Consider the following 13,271-nt stretch of genomic DNA (forward strand, 5'->3'; position numbering starts at 1 on the left):
GCACCTTCAGAAAGACCGTGTGCCTGCTTCCATTTCTTTCCTGATCTCCTTTGGGATGTCTGGACGTCCCTGGACACAGTGCACCGGCAGATAAGTACCCCCCTCCAGCACCTATTAGCAGTGTGCATGCACTTCAATATATGGCTATACAAATAAAGACATACATACATACATATATACTGTACATACATATATATATATACATGGTATTATCTTGAAAAAAGACTCTTCAATTCCCACTTTCTGTAGTACCGAAAAACAAGTAATCCTAGCTGACATTGTCAAATGCCCTTTTGGCATCTATAGACATTATAATGTTGCTTTTACTACTTTTTATATGAGCTTTGGCCCAGCTTATGACGGCAAACACCTTTCTAGTATTTTTCATCGGATGATGCCCTTTCACAAAGCCTGATTGGTCCTCATGTATTCATTTTGGTACAGTGGACACCAGCCGCTCTTCTAGAATTTTAGAGAGAATCGAGACATCTAGATTTAATAGCGATATAGGTTTATACGAGTCTGGCTTTAAAGGGTCTTTGACTCATTCCCCTCTGTGTTTAATGTTCTTATGATGGCAATTTTACCGGTTACTCGTTCATCTTCTTTTAGTTATATTTCTTTGAAAGCTTCCTGGAGGCACAATTTCCTCACTTAGAATTTCATAAAATGCACTACTGAATCCATCTGGCCCTGGGGCTCTGCCATTTTTTACATGTTTAATTGTGTATATTAAAAAAATTGGCTCATTTAATCTTTGATGATCTTTTACTGTTAATTTAGGCAGCTCTGTTTTCCCATAAACTCCTCTAATGCCTTTGCATTTGCATTTTCCTCACTCTTCCCAGAATGCCCTCCTACTGTCTCTGCACGTTCTTCCTACTTACCAATTAGATTGTAAGCTCTTCGGAGCAGTGACTCCTTTTCCTAAATGTCACTTTTATGTCTGAAAGCACTTCTTCCCATTATGTGTTATTTGTATTATTTCTTATTTATATTATTATGTCACGTCATGTGAAGCTCTATGTACATTAATGATGCTATGATGCTATATATAAAGACAGCGGTGCGCAAACTGGGGGGCGCAAGACTATTCTGGGGGGGCGGTGTTAACACCGGTCCTGCGCTGAGAGCCAGAGGCCTCTGTAAACTTACTTACCCGGCTCCACTCACGAGTCTCTATGACAACACGGCGTCAAATGACGCCCGTTGCCATGGAGACGTGACGTCAAATGACGCCACAGGTCACGTGATGTCACATGACCCCGCCGCGTCATTTGACGCAGCATTAGAGGTGAGGAGAGCGCGACGGAGGAGCAGAGCAGGTAGGGTGGTGGGGCGCTGCGCAGGGAGTTTGCGCACCACTGAATAAAGTTATACATACATAACGCTTTTGGTAAAAAAAATCTTGAAAGACACAATTTATTTCTTTGGGTTTCGTTGATATTTTACCATTGGATTTTTGTATCTTTATTATGTGATTATTTATTTATTTATAAAATATTTTACCAGGAAGTAATACATTGAGAGTTACCTCTCGTTTTCAAGTATGTCCTGGGCACAGAGTTAAGACAAATAATACATGGTTACAAGTACAGTTACATAAATGAACAGGGTATTTATTAGCAGCTATGCATTTTCCAACTGGGGTTCCCATTCCCTTTTCTGCTTTGTTGCCAAATCTATATAAATGGAAATCCCTCCTTTCCTAACTCCCTTACTCTGCCGACATACGTTACAGATATTCTTTCTTTCCAAATATTCCTCCTTTTCACTGCTAGAGATGGATTCAATTGACATTTTCTGTACACTTTATTAAGCTCTTTACTAGCGTTCATGAATTCTAAATCCAATGCCTTTCTTCTTCTTGTGTTGAGGAAGGCCATAACTTTCCCCCTTTAGTACTCCGCCCTTTGCTGTTTCCCAGTATAATTTGCCTTCCTTTGGATGGGAAGAGTTTGTGTCTTTACATTGATACCAGCTGTTTAGTCGCTTTAAACTCCTCATTAGTGTATAAATGCGAGCGGAACCTCCAGACTATCTTTGTGATTTTTGAGCCCTCTTTTAAAATCTAACCACATTGGGACATGGTCCTAAATCATAATATCTTCTTTATTGGTTAGTATTGCTACAACCCCTTTCTTTCCCATGGCTGGGGATTAAGTGTATCCCCCCCCCCCCCCCCTCCCCACCCAATGTCTTTTAAACTTTTTGCTCTCTTCTTCATTCCAGTGGGTTTCCAGAATTAGAGCAATGTCCGCCCTGGCGAAATGTCCAGCAGCTAAATGTCCCCTGCGGCTAAACAGTGGCGGAGTGCCTGCGACACAATGTCCTAGCCAAGGGGGGCTCAACTCCAGTCCTCATGCCCCCCCCCCCCAACAGGTCAGGTTTTCAGGATAAGTCCAGCTTCACCACTGGTGGCTCAATCAGAGGTTCAGTCAAAGACTGAGCCTCTGATTGAGCCACCTGTGCTGGAGCAGGGACTGGTTGGGCCACATGTGCTGAAGCAGGGATATCCTGAACACTTGAAATGTTGGGGGGCGCTTGAGGACTGGAGTTGAGCACCCCTGTCCTGGACCGTCACATTATTCCTGCACAATCTATTTTCTAGATCATCCCTTTTGTCTTCTAGGGATTGATTCTTCTGTTCTCAGTTCTAAATATCTAAGTGTAATGTTGTGGAATTATCCTCCAGAATCTCCTTGACTTCCTTTGGGTCCCGAGATTTTAGGCACGGTGCTTCCACTCTTTGGAGCAGTCCGCCTCGCACAGTTCGAGAGGCCCTGTCTCTGCAAATCTATAAAAACAGGCACAAGACCTACCTGTTTACCCAAGTCTTTAGTTAATGAAACACAACCGGTCTGGCATTTAATAGCTACAGTACCGTCCCATCCTGTACTGTATCTTTCCTTGTGTTTGGTCTCGTTAATAACCTTACATGTTTTCTTCTTTTCCCCTTTTGTAACTGTGAAATGCTTTGAGTCCCATTGGGAGAAAAGTGCTATATAAATAAAGTTATTGTTGTTATTATTATACATCAACATGAAGTCGTTTTCAGGCAATGTCCGCATTTACAAAATAATATCTGGAATAGACATTCCAACCGGCTCTACCTGGCATGTAAATCTTCCATCCTTTACTAATGAAAGGGTAACAATGTACTGAATTGCCGGCCTCAATGACAATGAAAGAGGTCCTATTGAAATTACATTTTAATTGAACAGTTCTGACCTCCAAATAGTCTCCAGTAATACAAAAAATTACTGAGTTTATACCTTAAATAATAGACTTATGCAATTCACTCGGACCAAATTTGATTTTGTTGTTTTCTGGGGTATCCCAATGCTGTTCCTGAGATTATTATATTTTTGTATTGTTTGTGAGTTTAGGAAGTTAACATGGCCAATGGCAAACTGCTACAAACACTTCGATTTGCCAGCAAGTCGATTGAAGCAGTAATAATGGCCAGCAAATTCTTTGATTCCTGCAAATTGTAGTCACTTGGGATAGATGATTTCAAAGGAGAACTCCCCATATAAACACTGCAAACAGTCTCGGGTGCTGGGGCATCCACAGAAACATGGCATTCAGATAAAATAACAACAGTCTGCCCTCCGGAGGTCTTGAAAAACATGAAGGTTTAAGATCAACATTCCGGTCCTTCTTTGGACCATTGTCAAGATACATTGAATAGAAAAGTTGCAACTTATTTTCACATGTGTATGTATATACTGTATATATTTGCAACTTTTCTATTCAATGTATCTTGACAAAGGTCCAGGGAAGGACCGGAATGTTGATCTTACATTAAACCTTCACATGTTTTTCAAGACCTCTGGAGCGTGGACTGTTGCTATTTAGTCAGTTGGGAAAGCATGTAATTATCTCTTAGTCTGGGTGTCTCCCATAAGAATGACAAGTCACTCATCATCGGACCAGACGGCTCAGAATATGGGTTAAGCAAATTACACATAAACAGGTACAGTCAATTACTGCTTTAGAATCGAAGACCTACTACAATCAAGAGGGACTAGGCGGTTTCTATACCTAACATAATAAATAATGGTGCTACCCCAATAGTTATATAGTGTGCCATACATCATAATACTATAAAGGGTCTGAAAACAGTAGCATGACTATTCTCCTCCCCTCCCCCTGTCTAGGTATGAAGCTGACAGATTTACATGAGAACATACAGATTCAACAATCATTAAATATTTATAGCAAATGACCTCAAGAAACAGCTGGAATTGAATTCCTTCATTAAAAAGTCATTAGCCTTAGACTTATCCATAGATGATGAATCTTTCAAATGTAATACTTTAGGTAAAGCCTTTTTAACGAACTGGAAATGTATAATGAATATTGTGATCTTTGCTCCTTTCTGTGTCCCAAGTATATGTGAATAATCGCTGTTATCCATCTTACCTTGGGGTCCATTTCCATCCTTATAACTTCACAACAGAACCAATTAGGTAGACAGAAGTGCTGCTTTTCTTGTCCAGACGGGGACCCTGGCTTTGCAGTCAACTGAAAGAACAAGTTTATTGGCATTATACTGTCCGGGACAGCAAGAATACTACAAGGAAGATGGTGTCTCAGTATTTAGCATGTTCAGTTAAGCACAGCTGCCTTCAATACACTATTTACAGTATGTTTCTGGCCCCTCTGACAGTGACGAGGTCAACTTAATTATCAGGAAGGGGTCAACTTAATTATCTGGAAGAGGTCAACTTAATTATCAGGAATGGGCCAACTTAATTGTAAGGCAGATTTAAAGTAAATATCAAAGCTGCAGTTTATGTTAAGCACCCCTCCAAGAAAATGTGCACGGTGCAGCATAAAATAGAACCAATTATGGCTACATGATTCTAACCCACGCCAGTGCCACGGCACCTCCGGCACATAGTGATCGCGGGGTCACTGAATACGGAAATCTCTCTGTGCCAGATTGCGTTCTGCTCTGCACAGGAGCACAGAATGTGCGTAGGTGGGTGTGGGTGGTATTGGTGTGGGTGGCAGCTATGAATTATTACTGGAGCATCCTGTGACTATATAGGCAGCAAGGTTTCCTAAAAATCCTAGGAAGCTCAGCCCTGCTGCCTATTCTCATCAAGGTTACTGTAAGTAACCCAAGGGTTAATGTTGACACTCGGGTTTTCCCGTGTATTTTATTATATGTTTTGCTTAAACTATGTAAAACAGTGTTGTACAGCTCTAGTTCAAGGTTATGGACCTTTATCTTGCAAAGGGAGCTATTAATTACATCAGAGTTTGGCATTGTATTTCAGGGAATGAAACCCCATTTAATGCGAATATCATTATGTACTAGGCCCACTGTATGTACCTGTTACCTATGTATGCGTTTGGGTGTGTTATACTGTGATTGGATTATGACCATTGTTGAGGAATCAGGGAGAGGTCGACCACCTGCTGAGGTGACTTGCCTTTCAAAACTAAAGTATTGTCCTGAGGGCCAAGCTAGAGAGTCATCAGAGGGGAACGGAGGAGACCAAGTGCAGGGCTCTAGGGCATCTGGCAGAGCTGCGGTCTGTGTGTGCTGCATCAACTGGAACTGTTTGGAGTGCTGGATCGTGGGGGTGAGTCTCATCAGAGAGATTCACAAGGGACGATCCCAGCACGGCTGCAGAATACCAGCAACCCTCATTTGGAGGAACGAAGCCAGGACAGCCACCTGCCAAGAATCCCAGAGGAGAGGGGAAAAATGTGTGTGAGGGTTAAGAGTCCCAGGTGGAGGGGGTTAAGAGTCCCAGGGAGAAGGGGGGGATTAAGAGTTCCAGGGAGAAGGGGGGATTAAGAGTGCCAAGGAGAGGGAGAGAAGAAGGGGGTTAAAAGTCCCAGGGGTGTATCCTAGCGATATTTCGGAGGTGGACATGAAAGACAGTGAGGGATTGTATGTGAGTAATGGCAGAGGGCAGAATCAAAGATGATCCCTATGCAGCGCGTTTGGGGGGTGTTGATGAGATTGTGGTAGTTTGGCAGTGAGGGAGAGTTTGGGTGTAGGGGTGGGAGTGGATCGGGGAAGAGAATTAGTTCCGTTTTGGACATGTTAAGCTTCAGGTAACAGTGAGATGTTCATGAGGAGATTGCAGAGAACAGTTGGTGACACAGAGAGGGGGAGAGGTCAGGAGAGCAGAGGTAAATGTAGGTGTCATCGGCATAAGAGACAATACTGCAATACCGTGTTTGCCCCACCCCTTCTCCCTATACGGTTATTGTACATACAATGGTATTTGCTTCCGCTGGCGCGTTGTGTATGTCTCGCCGCAACATACCAACGCAGGCTACATTTGTAATTGTAGGATATGCTCTGAAAAAGTAGTATAATTAAAAAGTATGCATTGAAATGTTAATACAGATGTAGCAGACGTTAGTACCCCCGTTAAGGCTAGTTAACAAAATAATGAGTTTCAAAACAAGCTTGTTATCTCTTTAACCATTGTTTTCAATGGCCCTCCTGTTACATAGCGCGCCAGCATTTATGCATTTCGTTAACAGGTCCAATAACGTCTGCTACATCTGTATGATGAAGTGACTGAAAGATGTTGCAGGGCCAGCATTTATTTATCTGTGGTTAGGTCTCCACATTGACAGATGAAGTCACCCCGTGTGCTGGGTGTCACCTGAGAAGGGTAGTTAGGATGTTAGGAAGTAAGGTATTGTAGCATTAGTATATATGTATTTTTAAATGTAGCTAAGAAGAAGCCAACCTCTGTTCTGCGTAGTCGTTGACAGTATTGTGCATTTTCTAGGGAAGGGAACTTGGTGAGTAGGAGACGTCTGGCCACTTGGGTATAAAACCAGCCAGAGTGTGTTTTTCTCAGAAGCAGCTGAAAGCGTCAAATCTTATAAATGTAAATATATGTATAATATTGTGAGTATACAGGAATGTTGAGTGGGATAACATTAATTACCCAAGGGGAGCCTGTGGCCTGCTATTAGGGCACTAATAGGTTAACTCCCTTAGAGATGGTTAGCCTGGTGGGAGTAGCTTGGGCTAGGCTATAAGAGGGAGGCCCTCCCGGGTGTAATAAGGAATAACCAGGAGGGAAAACTAGGTGATTGGAGAACTGACCATTGGGTGTAACACCTCTGTAAAGGATTGTCAGTCTCCTGGGCCACAGGGCCCCCCTGGCCCGGACAGACAAGGATGGTCTAAACAGGGGTGCGCAAACCTTTTTCTTTGTGCCCCCTGCCTGCTCTCCCCCCCCCTGCTCTTGCCCCCCCCACCCCCCTTACATTTTCTCTGGCAACAGCGGCATCATTTGATGTCACAACGTCATGCCATTTGACCCCGTGGCGTCATTTGATGCCACGTTGTCGTGCCGACGCGTTGCCAGAAGCCGCTGGAGAGCAGATAAGATGCGGTTACGGAGGCCTTGTGCATTCCCCCAGCATTTTGTTTAAATGTTGTGGGGAACAGCGCGGGGCCTCTGTAAGCGCTGCGCCACCACCCCCACTTTGCGCACCCCTGGTCTAAAAAAGGGAAACTAAAGGGACAGGTCCCTACCATTGCGGCTAAAGAAATACCCTGTAGTTCACCAGCACCAAAGGTCTTCTACCAGCCCTAAGAAGTCACTTCTAACATAAGACTGTTCCCCTGTCAGTGGGAACCAAGGATCCATGCTGTCAGGTGAACCTACAGTTTTCTGCTAATGTGCAATAAAAGACTGTTTGTTTTCATATAAAAGCCTTTATTGTCTGAGACCTCCTCCTCAAGCAGCCCAGCCTGAACACCTAATCCAGTGGTTTTCAACCTTTTTTTGGTTAAGGAACCCTATAATTATATTGTAAAATTCTGCGGAACCCCAACCCTCTCTAATAGCGACTCTGAGGTCAGATGCATTGGAAGGAACCCCAACCCTTTCTAATAGTGCGTCTGAGGTCAGATGCATTGTAAGTAACCCCAACCCTCTCTAATAGCGAGTCTGAGGTCAGATACATTGTAAGGAACCCCAACCCTCTCTAATAGCGAGTCTGAGATCAGATGCATTGTAAGGAACCCCAACCCTCTCTAACAGTGCGACTGAGGTCAGATGCATTGTAAGGAACCCCAACCCTCTCTAATAGCGAGTCTGAGGTCAGATGCATTGTAAGGAACCCCAACCCTCTCTAATAGGGCTTCTGAGATCAGATGCATTGTAAGGAACCCCAACCCTCTCTAATAGTGCGTCTGAGGTCAGATGCATTGTAAGAAGCCCCAACCCTCTCTAATAGCGCTTCTGAGATCAGATGCATTGTAAGGAACCCCAACCCTCTCTAATAGGATGTCTGAGATCAGACGCATTGTAAGAAGCCCCAACCCTCTCTAACAGCGCGTCTGAGATTGTATTGGCATTGTAAATTCTTCTGTATTTGGTAACATTTTCAAATGGCTTCAAAATTACAGGGAACCCTTTAGGGACGCCCGGGGAACCCAAGGGTACCTAGGAAGCCCTGTTGAAAGACACTGTCCTAGTCAGAAGCAATGGTAATAGTGAGTGTGGCCTAGCCCTCCTGCACATACTGTACAGTATATTATGCTCACAATGAATTACAAGAGATTTTTTAATGGTGAGCACAATGTTCATGTGAGACCGTTCTATTTCCATCTTAAATCTAGAATTGCAATGGAGATGTCAAAATACCAAGTGCCACATTCTTTTTCATCTGCTATCAAGTCCAAATAACAGCAGGATGCTGATGACATAAACAGAGGAGCTGCTTCTTATTCAAATGTTCTCAATTTATTGAGTGGAAAAATTCTTATGCAGGCATCAGATATAGAGAATTGTGCAGCTCAGTTACACAAAGACACATACAGTTATATATACTGTAATTGTATGATAAAGTGTAACAGTATTCATACAAATACATATTGGGTAGATGTCATTATTTAAGCGTATGTATGTAAATATATATATATATATATATATATATATATATATGTATATATATATATATATATATATATATATATATATATATTTATTCTGCACTATATATATATATACACACACACACACACACATGCATAAAGTATATGATTTTCTACAGAAAGACAGTAACACATACTATACAGACTTTGATACTGTACACACGTTATTGAGAATGAATACAAACAGAAACTCAAAGCCTGCTAACAGTACTACAGATATGCTCTGCCAGACAAACCACTCCCATTCTGTACATGTTTAAACCGTACACACAGGACACCATGCACAGTACAATAGAACATAGTACACATTACTACTTTTCCATATTACACTATATCTTGGTGTCAATCCCCGTCTTGTTGTTGTACGCTGCTGTGACTGTGTGAGTGACTGAGTCCTTACCTGTTTCCGAGCTCTTCCTAAGATTTCCTGCTGGCTCTCCTGTGCTTTCTTTCTGCAGAGATTCCAATGCACATTACCTCACAGACAGCCCAGGCAGGCTCTGAACTGTCACATGGTTATCTGAGCCAGCCAACAGAATGGCAGTGATGGGCTCTGCTCTTGTTTTCTTAACACCTGCAGTGCTGGAAAGGCCTGCAACACATTGCAGAACAATGCATTGCTGTTCAAACATAATGGTGTAAAATGCTATAACATCCGTTATTTGGCTCCTTAGACCTTAAGAGCTATGAACACCCAATCAACACAATTGTAGAAATATATGTATGCAATGAGGCCCTTACAGAGTCTTCCTGTTCATCAAGGAGACCCGCTTAATATTTAGATGAATAATCTATATAAATACATTCTCCTTGATAACATTTCCATCGATCTCCTTAAGAGACAATTCTCTCAAAAACGTATTCATGCACATACACAAGATAAAGAATCAGGGCCACTTATTGCTGCAATTGATAAGTGACGGTGTGTAACTGGTGAGAAAACATCAATCTTCACTAGCAAAGCTCAGCCTGACTGCGACCTCTGCAGCAGCCCCCATTAGTAGTCTGTCTGAGAAGGGGAGAGTCACTTCTCACAGCCCTTACAAAGTGTAAATCTGCCAGCTTTTAATACTGGAACCCCGGGACTCTAAAGTGGGTTTCATTGCAAGTCAGCGGGGGCATATTCTCGTACCTGAGAGTTTCCCACCACCAACAGCTGAGCAATTTTAACCTCTCGAATTTGCCTGGTCTTGCCCCAAACCCAGTGCTCTTTCCAACCTATCCTGAAGACCCATATTAAAGATGTGGCAGGCTATGTCTGATAGATGAACGCCATCTTCCCTACACAAACCTGACCAATGCCCCTCCAAACTCATTTAGCTTCCACCTATCTCTCTCCACAGCTCTGACATGCCTGGCTCCTTGCCACACGTGCCTAGCCACTACTTCGGACCACGTTACCACTGCAGAACTAAAGTCAAATAAATCTGGGCTATATCCCTCTTTATTGCAAAAAAAACAAATCAAGCGTTCGGACCCTAGTCAGGTCGTTCCTCCCAACATTAACACAACCGGACCATCATCCTCAACAGCTCCGGAAGGGTCTGGCCCAACACATACCCAGCAACCCCAACCAAAACACCATACACTTAGCTGCTTCCAATAAAGCCTACGAGCCGCCCTCTCCTCGGCCCAATGGATGTAGGAGTCTTCCCATACCCAGAATCTGCAAGGTAAACAACCTAAATAAAGGGACTAACACGTGGCAGGATTTAACACACTTCCCAGTCTGCGTGTACGTCACCCTGCAAATGTTTTTGTCAATATCGGAATTAACAGAAGCCCCATCCGGATATAACAGATGGTACATCAGCCGATATGTACCGGACTCCTTCTTGGGGAGCACCCACAATGGTGACAGTCCCAAATTGGCAACTAGAGGGATGACTGAAAGTGACCTGCCATACAGCCCAAACGTTCTTCTTTTTTCAGCTGACTACGGACTACTTCCCGATGTTTTGTGGCAGATTTTAAATTCCTGGCTCCTTGTCCTGACTCCCATTCGGTGAACGGGATCCAGAACTCCTCCCGAACGCCGTGTCTCAATGTCCTTGCTGCTTCTTTAAAGGGGTACCTGTCGAGCCACTCCTCCATCGCGGCTGGTTCTCACTGGTGTTGTCACTCTTTTTTTGCAACATCCTTAGCCGCTCCGAATCCACCTCAGCTTTGCCCCTTCTTGAAACACTTCTGGGGCGGGGGATTTCCTTTACAACCTTAACATGCATGCATGAATTGACATGTTATCCCCCACTTAAAATTTCCTTCATTATACGTCCAGCACATATGGCTTGCAACCCGCTGTACCTTTTCCAGCTCTGGTCGATTGCCCGCTGAGTAGTAGACCGCCGACCCTGCTCTGAAAGGATGAAGGACCATAAGTGACAACCACAAGTCAATGTCTGTGAAACCCCATTGCGGCTTCTTCTGTGCCGCCATCCTTTGACAAAAGACCTCATCGTATTTCCACCAGGCCTCCAAAGGTCTTAAAGGCCTCCGACATCGTATGCTGGTATTTGGAGAGCTCAGAGCACAAGTTTGGTGACACCTATCAGACTAGCCAGGATGACAAAGACCTCTAGCCAATGCCCAAAAGTACTCGGTATATGCTTATTCTTCTCATCATCCCTTTATCATCTCCCTTCTTGACCACTCTTACCAGCAATTCCTTGCAACCTGGAGCAATGTCCACATGTCCACATATTCCCCTGCTCAAATTTCTCTTTTGTAGACAAAGGCAAATGTATCCCCAGTGGGTTAACTCGACAGAGATAAGGCTCCTTAAAACTAACATTGGATAATTCCTCTTGTGTTTCCCCCACTGTGGCTGCCACTACACCCTGCTTCTTCTGCATCCCCACATTGCTTGCCACAACTGGCAGACTCAGAGGGAAATCCTCCACTACAGTATGCCTCCGACAGGACCTCTGTTACCCCTTGTGACAGACACATTTTTCACAGGCCTCATAACTTCACCCTATGGTAGGACTGCCCCCAATAACTCCCGAATCCTCGCATACCCCCTGGCAAACGCATCCTCCTCTGCCCTGAAACTAAAAATTGAGGGACCCTAATCCCCCATCCCAGGAGACCACTGAACCAAACCCTTTTCAAAGAAAAGCGCACAGGTGCATATAACGCGTTAGAGGTTCCCGCATTTCTATTTTCTATTTCCCGCAACCTTCCTGGTAGGCCTAAACACCCACCCTAGGGGAACTACCCCCTTCACCCACCCCAAACAAACCAGGTACTTTGGTTTAAGCCCTTCATTGCCTTAGCGGCTATCTGCGAAGGTAATAAAGCTGTTTTTATTTTATTTTAATCAGCTGAACTGCATTAATTTCAGCCATGGGGACCCCCTGCTTTCTGAGATACAGGCCCCGGTATATTTAAACTTTGCGGAGATACCGGCACCCCTGTAACTCGGGAAGCAGGGGGTCCCCCGGGGCTGAAATTAATGTGGTGCGCAGACCCCCTGCTTCAATACTAGGTTATTAAAATAAAATAAAGACAGTGTGATCGCCTGTAAGAGCTGTGCAGGGAGATGCAGCTCTCTCTGCGCTGCTCTTACAGACTGTGGGCAGATCGCACGGGCAGTACTTAGAAAAAGACAAAGCTAAAGGCACTGCTAACTCAAGTGGTATGGCATTTTCCTACCGAACGGTTTCTGTCTTGCGATAACTCTTTCTGAATACTATGATAACACAAATGTCAGACCGGTTGATAGGGTCATGTCAAACCGTTCGAATCGAGTGATTTTATCGAAGCTACCTGAATAGGCCCCTTAACTTTATCCCATTAGTTTTCTCAGTAATACAGAAGGGTCCTTTCATCTGTGCCCACATCTTAAATATTATGACTGACTAGTCAGAGCTCTGCGTTGTAATCTATCCTTGAAAAAGGACATCTCCCATCCACATACAACAGCGACAGAGAGACATCAGAGATACATGTCTCTAACCCAGCGCTCTAACCTGAAAGAGAGAGGAGAGGAGCTACTGGTGACATGACATGTGCTTATTAGAGCCCAGAGAATCTCTCAGCAGAGCTGAACAATTGTCAGCTTGGCTAGTTATTCCTAAACAGTTTCTATTCACTAAATAGGGTCTATGTGCAAAGCATGGCCAATGGATTTTAAAATTGAGGCACAGAAATCTGAAATGCGTGAGTGAACCGTTGTACGAACGTTATTTTTGCTAATATGAGCCTTTGGCGTCAAAAATGGTTTTAGTCCAATATTTTGGCACACAGAAATGGACTGCACTTGGCTCACAGATGTGAATGGTATGTTCTTAAAAAAGACTAAATTAAGTAATACTTGTACTGTAACATTTTA

The 13,271-nt window shown here is 43.7% G+C and overlaps 1 long non-coding RNA gene across 1 annotated transcript in view; it reads right to left on the minus strand.

Annotated features, from left to right (window-relative positions):
• Positions 1–9,901, minus strand: part of LOC142495399 (uncharacterized) — a 31,257-nt gene extending 21,356 nt beyond the window's left edge. The window contains exons 1-2 of the long non-coding RNA XR_012801729.1: positions 9,339–9,901; positions 4,429–4,530 (exon numbers count right to left, since the gene is read on the minus strand). This is a non-coding gene — a long non-coding RNA (uncharacterized LOC142495399). The remainder of the gene's footprint in view (positions 1–4,428; positions 4,531–9,338) is intronic.
• Between the last annotated feature and the right edge of the window lie 3,370 nt (positions 9,902–13,271).

Source organism: Ascaphus truei, chromosome 5 (genome assembly GCF_040206685.1).
Source record: "Ascaphus truei isolate aAscTru1 chromosome 5, aAscTru1.hap1, whole genome shotgun sequence".
In the NCBI taxonomy this organism is placed as follows: Eukaryota; Metazoa; Chordata; class Amphibia; order Anura; family Ascaphidae; genus Ascaphus; species Ascaphus truei.